The sequence below is a fragment of the Bradysia coprophila genome, unplaced genomic scaffold (assembly GCF_014529535.1).
Source record: "Bradysia coprophila strain Holo2 unplaced genomic scaffold, BU_Bcop_v1 contig_583, whole genome shotgun sequence".
NCBI lineage: Eukaryota > Metazoa > Arthropoda > Insecta > Diptera > Sciaridae > Bradysia > Bradysia coprophila.
The window spans coordinates 51,721-70,791 of NW_023503823.1; the positions used below are offsets into that span (position 1 = coordinate 51,721).

A 19,071-nucleotide genomic window follows, 5' to 3' on the forward strand; every position below is an offset into this window, starting at 1 on the left:
GATTTAACTCGCTACATTTCCTAGAAACTCGTTTTCCTTATCGGACACTAGCGCTCAAATTCATTTCTGGGGGGCTTCATGAGCAAAATAAACGACTCAATACTCAATGGTTTGGATCTCAATGTTAATGGATAAATCATTAAAAGTAGGGCGTTTTGACACAAAAGAAAGTGATAGATTTTATCATTCTACTTCTTTGAAATAACTTCTAGAAATCCCTCAATTTACATTATTTATGGATCGATTTTCAATTCCAATTAAAAGTAATCCAAGTTTTTACTGATAGTATAAGCGCTTAAATGAGTTGAGTGGTATTTTTTTAGCTTCAAATGGAAAACTAAGTTTGCTCGAGTTTAATTTAGACGTAAACTTCGCATTTAATTATGCCTAAGAGCCCTTCATTTGCAGTATTGTTCAAACGTTTAATGGTACAATGGAAGAATATCGAAATGAATAGAATGTTTGAATGTAGCACAAACGTGAAACCATTTAAAATACCATCATATCCCACCCCCATACCATCTTTGGGATTCTAATATAAATTTTCATAGTTTACTGTTCACATAATATGAGAATTATTGTGTTTAAGGATGGGTGGGATGGGTACACCTCACATAATGAAATTCCATTCAATGTAGAGACATCTTTTTCAAAATGGTATTGACCTCTTCAATCAACATTCCTTTGTGAGTCCTTCTCCCGTTTCATATTCAACAATTTACAATTTTTGAAGACTTTTTTCTTCAAACGAAACGAATTCTGTTCAACTTACAACATTTTTAAATTAAGATATCTTACTTGTGGAACAAAACGTGGGAGAATTTCTTCGAAATTGAATGAAGAAAATCGGAGAAAAAACCATTCAGACGAAATGTATGACCTCAAACTCGTTTCCTTTCTTGTCGGATTTTCGGTTTTCGACAACTGATCTTAAACTTTGCCAACAACAGATTATTTTTACCTTTTACATTGTATGAATTGAGTTTATTTTCGCATCAAAAGGCTTCACCCATTCAAACAAATTCAAGTCGAAAGATTTACTCCTTTTAATGTAAAATTTAATTCAAAACCTTATCTGATATAGAAAATATATTCCCAGTCGTTCATTCTCTTCATATACTTACTGTCAGATTTATATAGCTTCTTCCGGAGAGGAAATTACTTAATAACATCGCTAAACTTCTGTCTGTTTAACTTCACCAATGGAGGAATGAAGAACGTTTATGGTTGTCAAGATAGTAATGTTTGAGAAAACTGCCATTCAATGCAACCATTAAGAGTGATATCGCCAAAACTTGAACCAATTTTGGTGAAAATGAATACCATGGTTCGGCGATCCGGGCAAGCTATAGCTCGTTTGAATCGTCTTTCAATTCTGAGAAATAGGGATCTTTTACTTTTTCTGTTAGTTTCCCATTTTCGGAGTGAACACGTGAAAGTAATAGCATGTCAATGGGTCGTGAAAACAGTTTTTCGGTGATAGCTCGAGATAGAAATCTTTCTAAAATGTGAAATGTTGTAGGAATATAGGCCTCTAGCAGACCTTCAAAACGAGTATAATCATCGGTAAGGACAGCCACCCGTTCTGGACTTATGACCCAAAATATGGTGAATGTTTGGACAGTGCTGCTGGCTTGCAACAGAACTTTTCCGCGGAACTGACTATAGGGTGTTGCAGCTGGACTTACCCTCTTTCGTTCCACGTATAATACACCCCAGAAAAATTGTGTTGCAAGCCACAAAGTTAGTCGAAGTAAAATGTCGCTCCAATAGACCCATATTTTTCAGTGTTTTCAACTTGTTTTTGGTCTTCAAACAGGCTGGAGCGATAGGAATGAAATAAACTAAATCAAAATTACATGTTCAGCTCGAAATTGTGCTGAACCGTGCGATCATTGTCCTTGAAAATGTTGCTTTCCTCTTACTTCGTAGTAGGTGGAAAACATCATTTATTTGACTTCATAAAAATATCAGGAACTCAATTGCTTTCACCGAATATGGGCTTATTGTAAAGCAGAGATGCGCATCGTTCATTTGCAGTCAATAAATGGTCACCCAAGATGTAATTTGTACTTCACAAGAGGTCACGACCGTTCCCAGCTATGGAAAATGTATAAAAATCGAGTTTTTTTACAAAAATATTTTTTCTGTGGAGATTTTAACTGCTTTTAGTTAAGGTCTTAAGCTATGTATTCTTAAAACAATTGTTTTTGTGAAAAAAACTGGATTTTTGACACATTTTCTATAGCTGGGAACGGTCGTGACCTCTTGTGAAGTACAAATTAAATCTTGGGTGACCATTTATTGACTGTAAATGAACGATGCGCATCTCTGCTTTACAAAAAGCCCATATTCGGTGAAAGCAATTGAGTTCCTGATATTTTTATGAAGTCAAATAAATGATGTTTTCCACCTACTACGAAGTAGGAGGAAAGCAACATTTTCAAGGACAATGATCGCACGGTTCAGCACAATTTCGAGCTGAACATGTAATTTTGATTTAGTTTATTTCATTCCTATCGCTCCAGCCTGTTTGAACACCAAAAACAAGTTGAAAACACTGAAAAATATGGGTCTATTGGAGCGACATTTTACTTCGACTAACTTTGTGGCTTGCAACACAATTTTTCTGGGGTGTATTATACGAGGAACGAAAGAGGGTAAGTCCAGCTACAACACCCTATAGTCAGTTCCGCGGAAAAGTTCTGTTGCAAGCCAGCAGCACTGTCCAAACATTCACCATATTTTGAGTCATAAGTCCAGAACGGGTAGCTGTCCTTACCGATGATTATACTCGTTTTGAAGGTCTGCTAGAGGCCTATATTCCTACAACATTTCACATTTTAGAAAGATTTCTATCTCGAGCTATCACCGAAAAACTGTTTTCACGACCCATTGACATGCTATTACTTTCACGTGTTCACTCCGAAAATGGGAAACTAACAGAAAAAGTAAAAGATCCCTATTTCTCAGAATTGAATGACGATTCAAACGAGCTATAGCTTGCCCGAATCGCTGAGCCGTTGTTTTGAAATTGGTTCAAGTTTTGGCGATATCACTCTTAACAATAATTCATTAAAAGTCACCGAATTCAGTGCTTTTAAATAATGTTATTCAACGGTAGATTAGATCATGTACATAAAGTGGACAATGAATTATTTATGAAAAAAGATTATATCTCAAAAATGTCCAACGAATTACAAGTCCGTCCAATTTACATTTGTGAACAACTTCCATATACGAACACAACACTTCCATCCAAAGGAGTCTTTGCAGAAACGGATGGCATGAATGGTTCAAATACGAAGATTAAAATGAAATGAATACATTTTTTGCGACTTACATGTTCTCTAATTGTCTAATTGTCTCTCAGTCGGACGCACAACCTTTTTTTTGTCACACGTAGTCGTAAGTGATGAGATCAAAAAAATTGCAAACTTTCCATTACCAGCATTTTGTAAAGTTGCATTATATCATGGAAAATTTTCATTACAATCTGGGGATTGAGAGCGTACCTGTATCAGTTTTCTATTATTCAAATAAAGCCAAAACCTCAAACAATTAGAGCGGCTGACAAAAAAACCCTTTCAGTTCAACGCCATGTATAATTAATTTATTCACATTAAATTCGGTACAGCCGCAATGAAAACCAGAACGACGCATATATGCTCTTCGTTACCAGACACTGCGTGTAAAATATGGTTGTAATCAACCTAATATTCAAATAAACAAAAGTAACATCCAAAACATAACCATTCACAAAGTGTTTTAATACGGTGGATGAGAAACATCATGACATCATCGATACATAACAATCAATATCGATAGCTGCTGGATATGTTGAATGTATTATACGTCATATGGATACATTCACTAATCAATCGAGTGAAAGAAATCAATAATTAAATCAACAGGCTCTGCCACCGATTGAAAATAGATAAAATATTTGAAAATGAACGGAAATGCGAATTATATTTAACTTCCATCCATACATAATTGGACGGTGATCAATGTTACCTGTGGTAACACGTAACGAGAACATTCATTGGTAACAATCGGAATATATACATTATAAAGTGATGTGTGCAACGCCACATCCTGAATCAACCGCTTTTTAGATAGTTTTCAACTCGAATTGCAGACTAAATCGATTTTGAAACGAAGTCTGTGAGATGTACGTACACAATGCAAATGCATTGGAATATTGTCAAAGCAGACAGATTATGCAAGGTGAACAGTGAACAGGCAGAGGTGTTGAAATGTGCACAAAAAAGCCATTGGTCACCGAGTGATTCCATTTAGGAAAACTTCAGCATTTTCCAAGCGTGTGGACATTTGCAGAACTGATGAGTCAGCCTCAGACTTCTCTTAGCGAGGCCCAGATCGAGTATAGGCCCGTTTTAAAGAAGTCCGGAGTTATTATGTCCTGAGTTATTCTCCGCGAAGACATTTGCAGAACTGATTGGTGTAAAAATAATGATTAAGTCAGAGGTACAGGGCAAAGATGACTTCCTTTGTTCAGAGAGTTAGTCTTTGATTAAGGCCAAGATTAAGGCCTTATTTTCGTGATGAACAGGATTAGATAGAAAAGGTCACAACACCTACGTTTAATAATCTGGAAACGGACCTGACAACCTTACCTCTGCTGTGTCTATACCTCTATACCTATACTATGTCTGTGTCAACACAAGTATTTTCTACTATCTGCAATAACGTGAATAATGTGTTTTAGGGTACACTATTCATCTTTCCTATTTGCGGCGATACTTTACGATACGTATGTCTCTCAGTTGTGCATGTAAGTTTTAAAAATGTTACAAATAATGTTGAAATATCGTTTTGTTTCCTTCTAAAAGTATGGGATCTGTTTTAATGAAGACAGACATTGAACCATTCTGAAGACGGTCGCAGCATATTCTTTTGATATAAGCCAAAAATATTGATGGAAATTCGAAGCGTAATGACGGATTTCGGAATTCACGTAGTTTCGGTCAAAGAATCAATTGAACATTATGTGGTAGATGTGCCAAAGACGCCAAAGACTACGTATCACTATGTAAATGTATGGTACTGGTACATGATGAACAACGACAAATTTAATTGTATAATGGTATCTAATCTGGATGGTAGTTATTTCCACTTCTCTATTTTAATTATTCTAAGAATTCCAAGTTTTATTAATCATCAGTACCATCGTACCTTTTGGCATATTTTTGTGTCTGTATATATCAATAAAAGTTTTGTTTTCCACCTACAAAACATTATTTACGTAAAAGAGATGTTTAATTTATCAAAATTCCTGTGAACACAACTTCACAATGGATTTTCCAGAACAAAGCCATCCCACAAATTCCTTTGTGCAATGTATTTCGTATGCCACATTCTCGTTTCGCATTAGAGACGGAAAGTAACAATATCTATCAGAAGTAGAATTGCTATATCTGTGTAGATAGTTATGTCTGCAATAGATAAGAGGATGAAAATAAATTCTTGATTCACTCCTCCTCTTAATACGAATCATTGGAGTGACATTCCAGGAATATTGCATATTATTTGTATAAAATACTACTTTCAAACGGGTCTGTAGGCTTAGAGTATTTGGAAATTTTATTGGGTTTTACCTATTCGAAGAAAATTCGGTATTTCCCTTCTGTTGTTGTAACCGATAAAATTTCAAGAGAAAAATTTGAAGTTATTCTCGAATACTATACAATGAAATGTTAAATTAAAATTTGTATAATTTGTAAACGATTTCCATGTGAAACAATGAAGTCTCCACGTTAATAAAACTAGGCCTCACGATATGTATGTCACTGAAATTTTTTACACATAAGAGTAGCAGCTCTCTTTACATTTATTTTACCACATTTTCTGAATAAGGTCCTTAATATTTAGGACTTAAACGATTGGAAAGAAGGGTATAAAAGTTCCCGTGTAGGAGTCTAATGTTTTTTTGTCACCTAAGAAGCTCTGAAACGATAGCGGGTTATTGCCTCTAATTGTAAATAAAATTGTGTGAATTCGCTTCGCTCTGGCCACAAACTTCACACTCGTTAACGAGAAAAACTTTTTTCATTTGCTGTTTTTAACATTTTCAAAAAAATGATTTCATTCGTTCGTCTAGAGACCTCACTAACATTTTTTTACGGCCAGTACTAAGTGCAGCAGAACCGTCGGCATAAAGTGACTTCCGAACCACGCCTCGAAGTATGCAAGTACTATCTGAGGAAAGTTAGGTGCTAGCTGATGTATCACCTAAATGTAGGCCAAACATATGAACACAAAATCATCGTAATTTTTAGGTTCTGACAATTTTATTGGACGCCGAAGTACCAAGAACCAAAGTTTGATCACACGGTGAAGAAGTAGAAACTAAAAACTAGGGGTAAGTATCGAGAAAATGTGATTGAAATACGATAAAAACTGAGTAATTATAGCAAATGCAACAATTTTTTTAAGATTTCAGATGAAAAACAGAGGCATCGGTGCTGTGCTGAAAAGCAAACATTTAGGCGTCTTTTCAATACTGGATTTTAGTTCACTTTAGTTCAGCTTAATGTCGTTAGCCTCCTACAAATTTTTAGAATAAAAATCAAAAATAAATACAAAATTGACTTGTCCATGTCGCCATTTTTACGGGACATTGTTGTTGGGAATTATTGTTATTGTTGGACATTATCGTTTTTGTCCAAAAAAGCTGGCGTCCTCTAATGTATTAGCTTTCAACAGAAAATAGATTTGGTTGTAGCAGTTTGACCAACCCTGAGAAAACTGAGCATTTTATGAAAATTTCGTTAAGAGGCACCGATACTTAGCTAAAATTGTAGCCTACAGTGGTGTGCCTCATATTTCATTTTTGATGATATCTTTCCATCAGAATGCTCTTTCAAAAATGTACGACCGCAATTCCGATCACGAATGTGTTAGCTTTCAACAGAAAATACATTTGTTTGTAGTCGGTTGACCAGCTCTGAGAAAAGTGAGCAGTTCAACGAAATTTTCAACCAAATGTATTTTCTGCTGAAAGCTACCACGAACGTGGTCGGAATTGCGGTCGTACATTTTTCAAAAATGATTCTGATGAAAAGATAACATCACAAGTAAACTAAAATCCAAGTATTTATAAATTGCCCTAATGTATGCTTTTCAGCAAAGCACCGATGTCTCTTAAACTGCTCACTTTTCTTGCTCAGAGCTGGTCGAACGACTACAACGAAATCCATTTTCTGTTGAAAGCTAACACATTCGTGCTTGTTATTGCGGTCGTACATTTTTCAAAAAGGAGTCTCATGATTAGATATCATCAAAAATGAAATACGAGAAACGCTAATGTAGGTTACAATTTTAGCTTAGCACCGATTCAAAAAAAGATTTTAGTTCAGTGAAATCATCAAAAAACGAATATTTTTGCGCACAAATGTAGGCTAGAAAATTGCCAAGGGGTGAGCGCTCTTAAGTCATACGAGTTTGATGAGTGTCACACGCGTCACTATATTCAGCTCAATAAACACTATATACGAAAACACTTTGAAATTGCAATGTTCTGATAATTGCAACAATTTCATTTTAAATAAATGCAGAGTGATGCAGTTATTCACACATCAATTACACATATTGCATCTGTTTATAATTTATTCAGTAATTGTAATCAAAAGCTTGAAATGTTTACACAAAAAAAAACGTTTTTTGACACACATTTTCCCTTTGATTAAATATGTTCTTCAAATTACATGAATGAATTCAATTTTATAGAATGATAATTAACAGCGAAATACGCACACGTCATCTGGTGATTGAAATAATTTAAAAAGTTTCAATATTAAAAACATTTTTTAAATGTACAACACCTGTGCTGATTGAATATTTTATAATATTGAAATAATTGAATGAGTTGCTGCCAAATTCAATTTGTCGGACACAATTTTTCTCTCTCTCGTTTAATTTTATAGCCAGGTACATTCACATTTTAAATTTGATTATTTTACCTTGGTAACATGGTAACTACTATCGTATGAAAAATGATGTTGGAAAAACATTTTCAACAAGCACTCAATAAGTGTACCAATCTAATTTCCTCCGACGCTTTTTTCATAATTAAAGTTAAAAGTAGGTGCGAGAAATTTACTTGCTTTTTCCGACCTGGAAAACCACTAGCCAGATTTTGTACCACTTAATAATAGTGGATTTTTATGAAAAATTAAGTTATGTGAATTCTGACGTACATTTGACCAAGTCATTTCACTAATTATATCTCCTTCGATTCTTTCAGACTCTTATTCTTTCTGAAACTGAATATTTCGCATTGCCCAGTATCCTTGTACACCGGACAACTGAAATACGACATATTTTGCCATGATTTTTTGTGATTAAATGTAAAGTTTTTCTGAATTTATTCACGATTTATTGTGCGTGAAAGGAATTACATGAATTTTTCCATGACTATACGATTGATCAAATATGGTGAATTTGAAGTGTCTATGTTTTCAAGTAAATTGATGTGTTTTGTCTATTTCAGTTGTCCGGTCTCCGGTGCACAAAACGTTGTTCGTACCTTGACAGGAAATGGATTTTTTCAGCACACATCCTAATCGTCATTTCCTGGCTTGGTACGAAAAATACTATTTCCATCTAATTTCGATCAAAATAATGAACAAAAAACGTGGTGAAATTCTGTAGAAGTAATTGTATCCTTCCATCTCACATTAGCTTTAGTTAATGTTCAACATTTATTGGAATCAATTATTTGTAATGGAACTATCTGAGTGTATCTGTTGTATGCGACGAGTTTGAGATAGAATAACTAGAATAAGCAAGAGATTTATTCAGTAACTTACCAAAACTCTTGAAACTTTTGCACTATCCTATCCATGCACAATATTCGAATCTCAATGAGATGGTAATTGACTTAGTTTATGTTCAAAGTACTTCAAGTATTTACTGCAATGGTACGATTTAACGGCGAATTGTTCGTATACTTATACATGCAATCAATTTGAATCAGATGGTATGTTCGTTCTATGCACACAATATCCTCACTCATTCAATTACGATTCATGTTTAATTAAAAAACTTTGTTCAACTTCAACTTACTTGATTTGAATTATGCCAATCAAAATTTTGAAAATAGAAAACGAATTATCGTAAACTGGATATGTTAGTTGTAGTACGTCCGCAGGGCAAAATAGAATTTTCAGACTAAGTTATTGGAATTGTTGTAATTACATTTCTAATTAGAAAGAGAAAATCACACAGTCTCAAGCACATTCCTTCAGTCGTTTTCGGATTCAAACTTCAACTGCACCTATCACATTGATCAGTGTGGATGAATTTTAAGCCCAATAAGACGTAGTAAGACCTTTGGACTACTGTTTCGATCTGTGAGAAAATTGAATACGTCTTTCGACGTTTTGCATTAATATGCAGTTCAAAAATACCATTTCTCACCATGGCGACAGCGGTACTCGATACAGTGCTCTACCGAACACTATACCGATTTGCACACGAATAAGTCTAGTGAATCATAATTGAAACGAAATTTAGTTTAGGACCCAATAAGACCTAATTTGCCCCGACAGTGCATGCAATTTTACCTTTCTAACGATACCCCACACGACCTTGTACGGCTTGTGTAACTGGAGAGATTTATGTAAGAAAAGTGGATGTTTTCGATTTTCGATCACCTCTTGCTAGCCAAGCTTCGATGAATTAAAAACCAATATATTTTTGGCTTCACTGGACCAATACCTGTCTAGGCACATATAAACAAAAATGTGTCCGATTTCGGCAGGCTGTTTTTCGAAAGAATCCCTCTGCCCAAAAACCCAATTGCTTTCGAAATATCTTTCTAATAAAATTTATCTTCCAAACCAAAAACCAATTAACGTTATTATTAAACGAAATTGTTCACGTTAACCCAGCGTCCCGCCACGTATACAGTGTTTATCGTTCTGTTCAATTATTTGTACTGAAGTGTAGGGTTTCGCAGTCCTTGTTTGAACTGAGGGGACGGTATGTACTTATTAAATTACTAATATTTCGCACGCTGTTAATGTTGATTCAGTTCCCGAAATTATAAGTCGAAGCAAAAGAAAATGAAAATCTGGAACCATTTTGCCAGAAGTTATTAATGTGTGACTTCAGTAGGTACCGGTGATTGTATTCAATTTATCAGCGTTCGAAAAAACGTTTTACCAGAGAAATGTTTTTCTTTCACGTTGTTCATTATAAATGATCTTAATATTCTGTTTGATGGTGAACACATGCTACACATTCATGCCCAATTGACATCATTTATGTTTTGTTCTATATTTACTAAGAAAATGTTATCGTTAGGTGGCTGGAGGGTTTTTAATGGCAACGAAAATGTTGACATTGGTTAGTCAGGAGGAAAGCTAACATAAATAACGTTCGAATATAACTGATGGGAAACATCGATAATGAAAAAGCTACTTGTTCCTCTCTGTATTATTGAAAACAAATTAATTTTGAAATTTGTAATTCGATAATGTTGACCTTTAACAAACGACTAACATATAACGTAGAAAGTGATCCGTTGATATACACAGTTTATTGAATCGACCCAAAGTTATCTTGCCTTACACAACAGTTATTTGTTAACCAAAGGAAGAAAATAGGAAATTTCACTCTGAGCGAGGGCTGCAATTCGTTCAAGGTGGAATTTCCTATTCTCTTCCCGAGGTGAACACAACGTTTTTCATCTTAATCGTTTGATTTTGACCAACACTTCATAGTGGCTAAATAAAGATTTTCGCATCGCTAGCATGAAAAATGATTTTCGATTATTTCACAAACTGTATCAACACCATACGTTAGCTCTGCTTAATATATTACATGGTCAAACTTTCCTTACATGCCACTCAGCCACTCCCTCGAAGCAACGTGCCTATAAATTATTGCGACATTATTCAGTTTCAGATTCGATTATCTAAAAGCAACTGTATCTACTCTTTTAAATAAACTCAGAATGTATGGGAACCCACACATGGAAGGAAGTAATCCTCAATCCTAATATATGAATTTACAAAGTAAAGGTAAAAAAATAAATCGAAAAAAGGTAAGTAGGTGAATCGATACGTTGGTCCATTATAGGAGTGTGTTTCCGAACTTTACACTGTATTGGGTGTATCGTTGCGTTAGATAATGAAAGCGTTGATCACTAGTGAAGTGTAATTTAATTTGACCTTTTTTATAGAATTTATGAATTTTGTGACGATAGAGGCCACTTTAAATTGCGGCTAGTTCTATCATTAAAATATAAATTGCTAAGAGAACCGTTCATGAAAGGCGTCTGGCAGTGAGCAGTCTACCACATTTTGTCTTATACGATGTATACAAAAACAATAGTCATTCACATAAATTGAGCTAAAATGGTGAAAAGTTAAGTTTACGTGAAAACTTTGTAGATCCCAGGCGTAGCCGAGGTCAATAAAAACACGAAACTAGACTTTTGTCGTATTAGCACTAGTTTTGTGACAGACTTTTCATCAGGCCGACCAAAAATATCACATACTCTTACTGGATAGAGAGTCGAAACATCAACTGTTTCTCTCACGTTCGCTTTCACTTTTCGTTCCCAGCACGGAAAACTCATATATGCACCCCAGACGAAGAAATCGGGAACAGCTTCACGATTATAGAACATTAGTTGTGTGCTGCATATTGATCTGAGGATCATACAATGCCCGCCTAATGAATATTGTTGTTGTGTGCTGGATATTATTTTTCAGCGTGCAGGTCTTAGCTGTATGCCTGTTTTATAATATAAAATGACGCCATTTTTTTCAATTCAATAAACAACCTAATTTATCGTTTAATAGAAGAAATTGATTTAATTAACTTTATCAATTTTATTTGCGTTAGCAAAAAAAAAACAAAAAAAACTTTATCAAAATTTTTTTTTTTTTATTTTCAATTTTATTATTATTATTTGTTATTAGCCGTAGATTTATATTTAAATTCATCATATTAAATTGCTAACAGAATTTTTTTTTTGCTTACGTTTTTTCCGGTCACCCACCCAAGTACGGACCGCGACCATCGATGCTTAACCTCAGTTTCTGACTGCCGACGACTTTACCACTGCTGCTATACTGCTGGCATATAGTGGCAGTCTTATTTCGAACCGTTGTTACTTTGTATTTGCTTTATGCAGCACAGAGGCATATTTATACCTACATGCTGAATATTGACTAAATGAATAAAGTCGTCCGTATTTAGAATGGGTTATGCAACAACATTTAATTGAATTTATTTTCTATGAAATGTAGTACTTCTCCCCACTAAGCAATGTCATCGGATATTATTGTTTTAATTCTGAGCCTGGTTCTGAATTAGAGGTTTTTTCAATCGTTCTACAAAAAAACTGTTCACATTAATAGTGAGCATCTATTACGCGAATACCACCAACTATTTCTGTTAACATTTCAAAAGCCTTTAACACCGAAAATGGATTTAAAAGTTCGTTCGTCAAAATCTCTATTGAAATACATAAATGTAACATTATCATTGCATATTAATTCGGTAAAAATAGAAATATCTTTAAATGACGGAATAAAATTAGATTTTATAATCATCTTTATGCGTATGTTCTTGAGATCTTCCTTTTATTTCATTAAAACAATAAATTTATTGTTGCATAGTCCAATAGTCCATTCTAAATACAGACGACTTTATTAATTTAGTCAATATTCAGCATGCAGGTATAGTTCGATAGTACCATTTAGTCAATATTCGGCATGCAGGTAAAGTTAAGTAATACATCCCACAACTAATTTGAAGATATAATTCAACACACAGCAAATATATACCTGGGAACCTCACAATATTCCTACGAGCTGAATAATATTGTTGCCGGAACTATATTTTGAAAATATTCATATTACATGTTTATTGTAATACAACACACGGGAACATTATTCAGTCTGCAGCAAATATATGCAGCACACAACAAATGTCGAATTTGCCGAATTTGCCGAATTTTCCGTGAGTGACGTCACTTTTCGTTCCCAGTTCTGCAGTGATGTCCCTTTCGTTGTCAGCTGTTGTGTTTATTTTACTACAGAATTTGTTGAGCGAGCAATCAAAATCGGAATGTGACTTTTTGGTTAGCTTATGTGAAAAAAAAGTATGCGTGGCATTGTCACACGAAGCAAAAAGGTGCGTGTTTTTGACAACGGTGCTGAAAACGCGCCTTTTCGTTCCTAGTGACATAATATATATTACACACTTGTCACGAAGAAGTCGAGGCTTGCCGAGACTGATAGTGACAAGTGTGTACTCTATTTTATCACATAAGCGAAAACGAGACAGCAACATAGACCTGAAGTGTAATTTTTGAATTAAACTTCTAGTTAAGTAATTTTGACATCCGAACACCGCGCGTATGTGATAATATACTATTACATGCTATATGCGGTAAAAACCGTAATTTTCATACTTCAAGCACTACTTCTGACGCCCGCCCTCAGAATGTAAAGAATATTTCTGCAGACATTTTCAAAACTTTCACACTTTCATTCTTTATAAACAGTTTGTTTCAACGTTGTACGTAAGTAATTGGGGTAGTAAGTTTTTTCGCCGATAACACTAAATTCCACCGATAACAGTAACACTAACTGTAATGACCGGACTTTCACCGAAAAATCGTAACTGCAAAGTTTAGAGCAATAAAATCCAACACTAAGGTTCCTCTGAAATTATGATATTGCAAATGATTCTCTAGAATATCGATTTCCACCACAATTTTATTATTAGCAGAGTAAATCAAACCAATCCAAAGTTTTAATGTAATTCATGAAATTTCCATTTCTATTGATAAAGATCCCTTCGTTTTATTCGCTTACGCTTTCTCAATTTTCCAATCATATGTGCAGATTTTCATCAATCAAAGAAAAGTTGGTATAATACCATGTCAGTCACATTCAAAGGATAAAAAAAAAACTTTGAAAACTGACAGAAAAATCAATATCTTCTTCTGCACGCTTGAAATAATCCTACGTACTTTTAACTTCTGCAAAGATCGGTAACGACTGAAGAAAAATGTTTGAAATTATTCTATGAACGACATAAAAATGTATGAGCACAAGTAATTTTAAGTTAGACGAGTGTCATCTGCATAAGACGTCTATGCAAATCCTGCGAAAATCTTATAAAATTGCAAAGTAAATTGTAAACTTTAATGCGGCGTTTGTTAATAGACCCCAGACACTGATACTGGTGCTACTTACATCTTCTTCTTGTATACAAGATCTATGCATTCCTCGAGAGTCATTATAATATTTTCGTCGCAACGTTAAAGGACTTCATTTCCGTTGAATTACAACATATACATCATGCTTGAAGAGCACCCGCCTTTAGCTTGAACATGTTTAATATCAACTCCACCAACTTTTCCTTTTTCAAAGATTTTAAAGTAAATATTTATGGGACAATGTTCTTCGCTCGAGATATTCAGTAATATACCCGAAATATACCCATATTGAGATACTTGCATTATGCTTTAGAACACTCGGCTGAGGAAAATGGTTAACTATATTAACGTTCAGTTTTATGTTATTATATTAGAGGAGATTGAAGGTGGGATGTCTTACGATGAAATATATTAGCATAAACAGTGCTAGGAGGGTATAGCGAACTCATAATAAAACCATCGTTCTTAAAGGTTTAATAAACTGAAGTTATTGTGCAAGAAGTATGAGAATCTACATGAAGCTAGACCGAACGATTTGAACAAAGTCATGTTATTAAGACTGATACTCTACTCCGAATTTTCATTATAAACCACAACCAACAATTGTTTATAGTTGGGGAAATGTTTACAAAATGTGCGGCTTTAAAAGTTATGATTGTAGGTTAAAGTTGTACGACCATCGGATAATATTAGGGAACGTCAGATTGTTCGAACAGAAACGGAATGTCCAACACAAACGGAAACGCAAACGATTTTTCTTTGGCAAATCTACATTGTCCCAAAGAAAAACTGTTTGTGTTTCCGTTTTTGGTGGACATTCCGTTTCTGTTCGAACAATCTGACGTTCCTGATTTCCTTCGTAGTATCCAACGAGATGTTTATCCGAAAAGATTTGAATCAATTACAGAGCTACCGACGTCATGAGATAGTTTTGATATAACTGTTAACAAAATGTTGAACATTGGTGATTCTTTTCATGTCTGCCGAATGGATAATAATTCATTGTGGAGTTCACAAAGTAATTTTACGTTAATCACATGATGAATACGACTATTTAATATATCCGTTGGAAAATAGAATTTATTTTTCATTCGTGAGGGGTGAATATACTCATTTTCTTCGCTCAAAAGCTGTGAGAAGATGGCGTTTTGTTGACGCTCTCTCTGATGACAGTTCAGGTGAGAAAATTTTTATTTTCTCACTCTTGTTTTCGTGAACAAGAGTTTTTTTTCAAATGTCACTCTGTTTGTTCACGCCACGCACCGATGAAGATTTTTTTGTTCAGTTCGGGTAGAAATAGGAAATATCTCGCTTTACTCTGACTCTTGTTGGAATTTCTTATTTTTTCCCCTTGGTAACAAATACTTATTTCATTTTTTGCTCAGATGTAGAACAATAAAATCGAAGTAGTCGATTGAACAAAAAAAAAGCGCTGAAAGTGACAGGTGATTTAGTGTATGGATTTAATGGATTAGGATTTGCGAGCCACTTTCATTTTATTAATGGGGTGGTGTCCATGAGGGTTTATTAATTAAAGTTTTCTGTATTCCAACAGAGAATTGAGTCTGACCAGAAAAGTTAAATCGCTTTTCCAAGCAAAACACTTAATTTTAATTAATAACCTTATCATTTACTATCACAACACTCACCGTATGGAAATTAAAACCCCCCTCTGTTAAGCCATTGAGCTATCAATTTTCGAAAGCTTTCAACAGACTTGTTTTCCTGTGTACATTTATCCGAAGCGAAATATTATGTTACCACTTCGGTGTCGAGGAGCATACAATAATTTTTTGTGCCATCGCACGTACAAATATATGAGATTGTGATAAATTATGGTGTTCGTCTGTTTATGAAGCACGAGCCATAAATATTTTGCATATATGAGCATGACTTAGCGAATGTGGAAAATTGTGGAAATAATTGTGCGGAAACTTTTAATTTTGTAAATGAATAATGAATTGGAACTCAATGATATCGCTGTTTATAATTAGATTTTTTTTTTAATTTTATGTTTACGTTAAAAGTGAATAAAACTTTTTGGGTTCGTATCTATTCCTACCTGAGTATGGATATGGAACTTTATCAATTAATTAATGGAAGAGCATTGGCGCTGAGTTGTTGAGAAAATTAAAAATATTTATTTATGCCACCGAAATCTATTTTAAACACTATATGTAAGTTGTCACTCGAGGCCGGGTTGAGTGTGACAACATATATCGTGTGCCTAAAAAAGCAATTTCATTTTTTCTTTTTTGAACATGGTCAGCGTAGACGGAAATTTACTTTTGTGAATAAACAAAACTTATATAACGACGGCAGTACGAGTATCCAGAAGACGATTTATTAAGGAACCTAACGCTCTGGGCGAATCATTTCCAATATTTCAACTTGTCTAAATCAAATATGGGAGTAGCGTATGAGAGTGTGAGCGAGTGGGTATGTGTGTGTGGCCTGCTTGTTTTCTTCCCAAATTTATTTGCTTCATTTTCTTCCACCCTAAACGCTAAAAACTTTCGATAACAGTCGTGTTGTTTTAGGCCAAATATATACGTTGCTTCTCGGGTCCCGACTTCCATGAACGAATATATTTACCTACATCAAATAACAAATTGCCTGTGGACATGCTTATTCAAAAGAAATTTTCCTCAATGTAAGCTTTCCTTACGATACATGAATGTCCCTCGTGTCTTTATGTTTACAATTTTATAAATTATGTATACCGTATCCGTGCAGGATATACATAGAAATATATAGTACCAGCCAGGCAGATAGTAGTAGCTCGTATACAATTCACTGTTTTCTCTTGGGTAAAATATTTTTCAAATTTTTAAATTTTAGACGAAACCATACACTCGCTAAACAAACCAAAAAGTGGCCAGCGTATTCCAACGAGAGCGGTAGAAAGAGAGAGGTTGGAAAACTTTGTGCGCCTTTTTGTGCCTCTATCAAACTGTCTGACAATAAAATCGAGAACGGAATTTTAAGTTGCGTTACTCTTGAATCAATACATAGCAGGTATTTCAAATACTACATATCAGGTATTACGTTGCGAAATGTGAATATGTTGGCTTGTAATCGTGCTTGAAAAGGTAAAATCGTAAAATGTTGAACAAGGCGGATTTTTATGTTACGTAACATTTGCGTTCTATCGGCTCCAGTTTATTTGTGAGAAGATTCTTCTCCAATTACTTTAACTCTTAAAAGATTCGTTCATTACATTTTGTTTAGTTTTCTCTGTCAGACATGCATTCATGCATTCTTCATGTTATTTCTAGCTATTCTCTTGACAAATTGATTCAGTGCTTTCATCACCCACTTTTTCATTGAGACGTTACATGAGTAAAATAAGTATTTTCGTCTAGGACAACATCGTTTCTCCCATTACTGTTAGAGAAATCAGAGGAAAACAATTTTGTTTTAGTCTTTTTACTGTTTTAAATAAGTCATCGATATTCCTAGTCAATTAAAAGCCTATTATATTTTTCATTGACTGAATGAACCAACTGAAGTACGAATCTAGTATTTACACTTCCCTAAGATTCATAAATCATTTTAATGTGTACATGCAGAAAAAACTTTCATGGTATACCTGCACTTGCTGGAGCCAATCCGATGCCAGAGCTCATAATTTTCAAACTTTTTTTGTGTGTTCCGTAAACATATTCTTTTCATGTGTTCCGATATAATTACTTCCCCGTGAAAACAGGTATACATTAGCCACTATAGTCTCGCGTAATAAAATATCACAGATGACCACGAGTAGCATTATAGCAATGCAGATCGCTTCGCTGGCTTGTCGGAATTTCTTTATTTATGAGGCTTACGTTACATATTAGGGAAGGATGTGCTGCTATACGTACATATACATATATTGAGTTATGTTTCATTTTGAAGTATTTGGTTGAATTTACTGACTTAGGGCTTTTTTGGAAAAGAAAATTTCTCCCTTTTCTCATTTAATTTTGGAAGATAGATGGAACTACCACGAGATATAGTCTTGCAGCTCGTTCATTGCGCAATGTTTCAGTGATGCGACGATGTCAAAAAAATACAACAGAGCTCTAGCGTTTTTACGCGGATTTGACTGTACTTGGACTTAGAATATGGCCCTTCTGTCGTGGTTTTTATTGTTTTTATTGTTCTGTTTAGCTCGGTTGAAGTCTTGAATATGGTGACGCTGAGACTCTGAGTGAACGGTGGATCAGTGGACGAAATTTCTTTTCTTTCACAGATAATCCGTAGACCCTCTAAACCCCTGTGCGTCGTTCTTAAGACGACAGGTAAAAAAGTCCATTCTCATTGCGAGATGTATCAGATCAGAGCATTGTTTTGACTGTATTTCTATATACAGATGTGGTATTGGGTTCAGGAATGAATGTGTTAAGAGGTGGAAAGGACGAGAAGAAGACAATTGCTTCATGGATCGGCAAATTATGATTCACTTCAGGGTATACTATTCAATGAGTATATAGAAGAGAAACGGGCAAGGTAAGCTTAGTCCCAAACACACCGAGATTCAACATATAATCACCTATTTGGAAATAAGAAATGTACGTGAAATTAGCCCACATGTCTGATGTTTTTCACTTCTGTTGTATTCCTGTGAAATGTTTGAAAAGAATGTTCCGTTTTCCGTTTATAATAACTTTTCGCTGTAATCGGTACACAATACAGCATTGAGTATTGTTAAAGTTCAGTACGAAAATCAGCTTGCAAAAGGCGCACAATGGGAGAATCGAAATAGGAATTCATATCGTGAGCAATTGTATAATGTATATGAACAGCATGCAACTCAAATGGTGTTAACTTGCATTGTATGGTTTCCAGAGACACTTCTAACATACAAGCTCGTGGGACAA

At 34.6% G+C, this 19,071-nt stretch overlaps 2 long non-coding RNA genes across 2 annotated transcripts in view; one reads left to right on the forward strand and one right to left on the reverse strand.

Annotated features, from left to right (window-relative positions):
• The window catches only part of LOC119083227, a 22,792-nt gene extending 19,126 nt beyond the window's left edge, over positions 1-3,666 (reverse strand). Inside the window, exon 1 of the long non-coding RNA XR_005088822.1 lies at positions 3,657-3,666. This is a non-coding gene — a long non-coding RNA (uncharacterized LOC119083227). The remainder of the gene's footprint in view (positions 1-3,656) is intronic.
• Positions 1-11,474, forward strand: part of LOC119083226 — a 15,895-nt gene extending 4,421 nt beyond the window's left edge. Inside the window, exons 2-3 of the long non-coding RNA XR_005088821.1 lie at positions 10,446-10,451; positions 11,464-11,474. This is a non-coding gene — a long non-coding RNA (uncharacterized LOC119083226). The remainder of the gene's footprint in view (positions 1-10,445; positions 10,452-11,463) is intronic.
• The last annotated feature ends 7,597 nt before the right edge of the window (positions 11,475-19,071 follow it).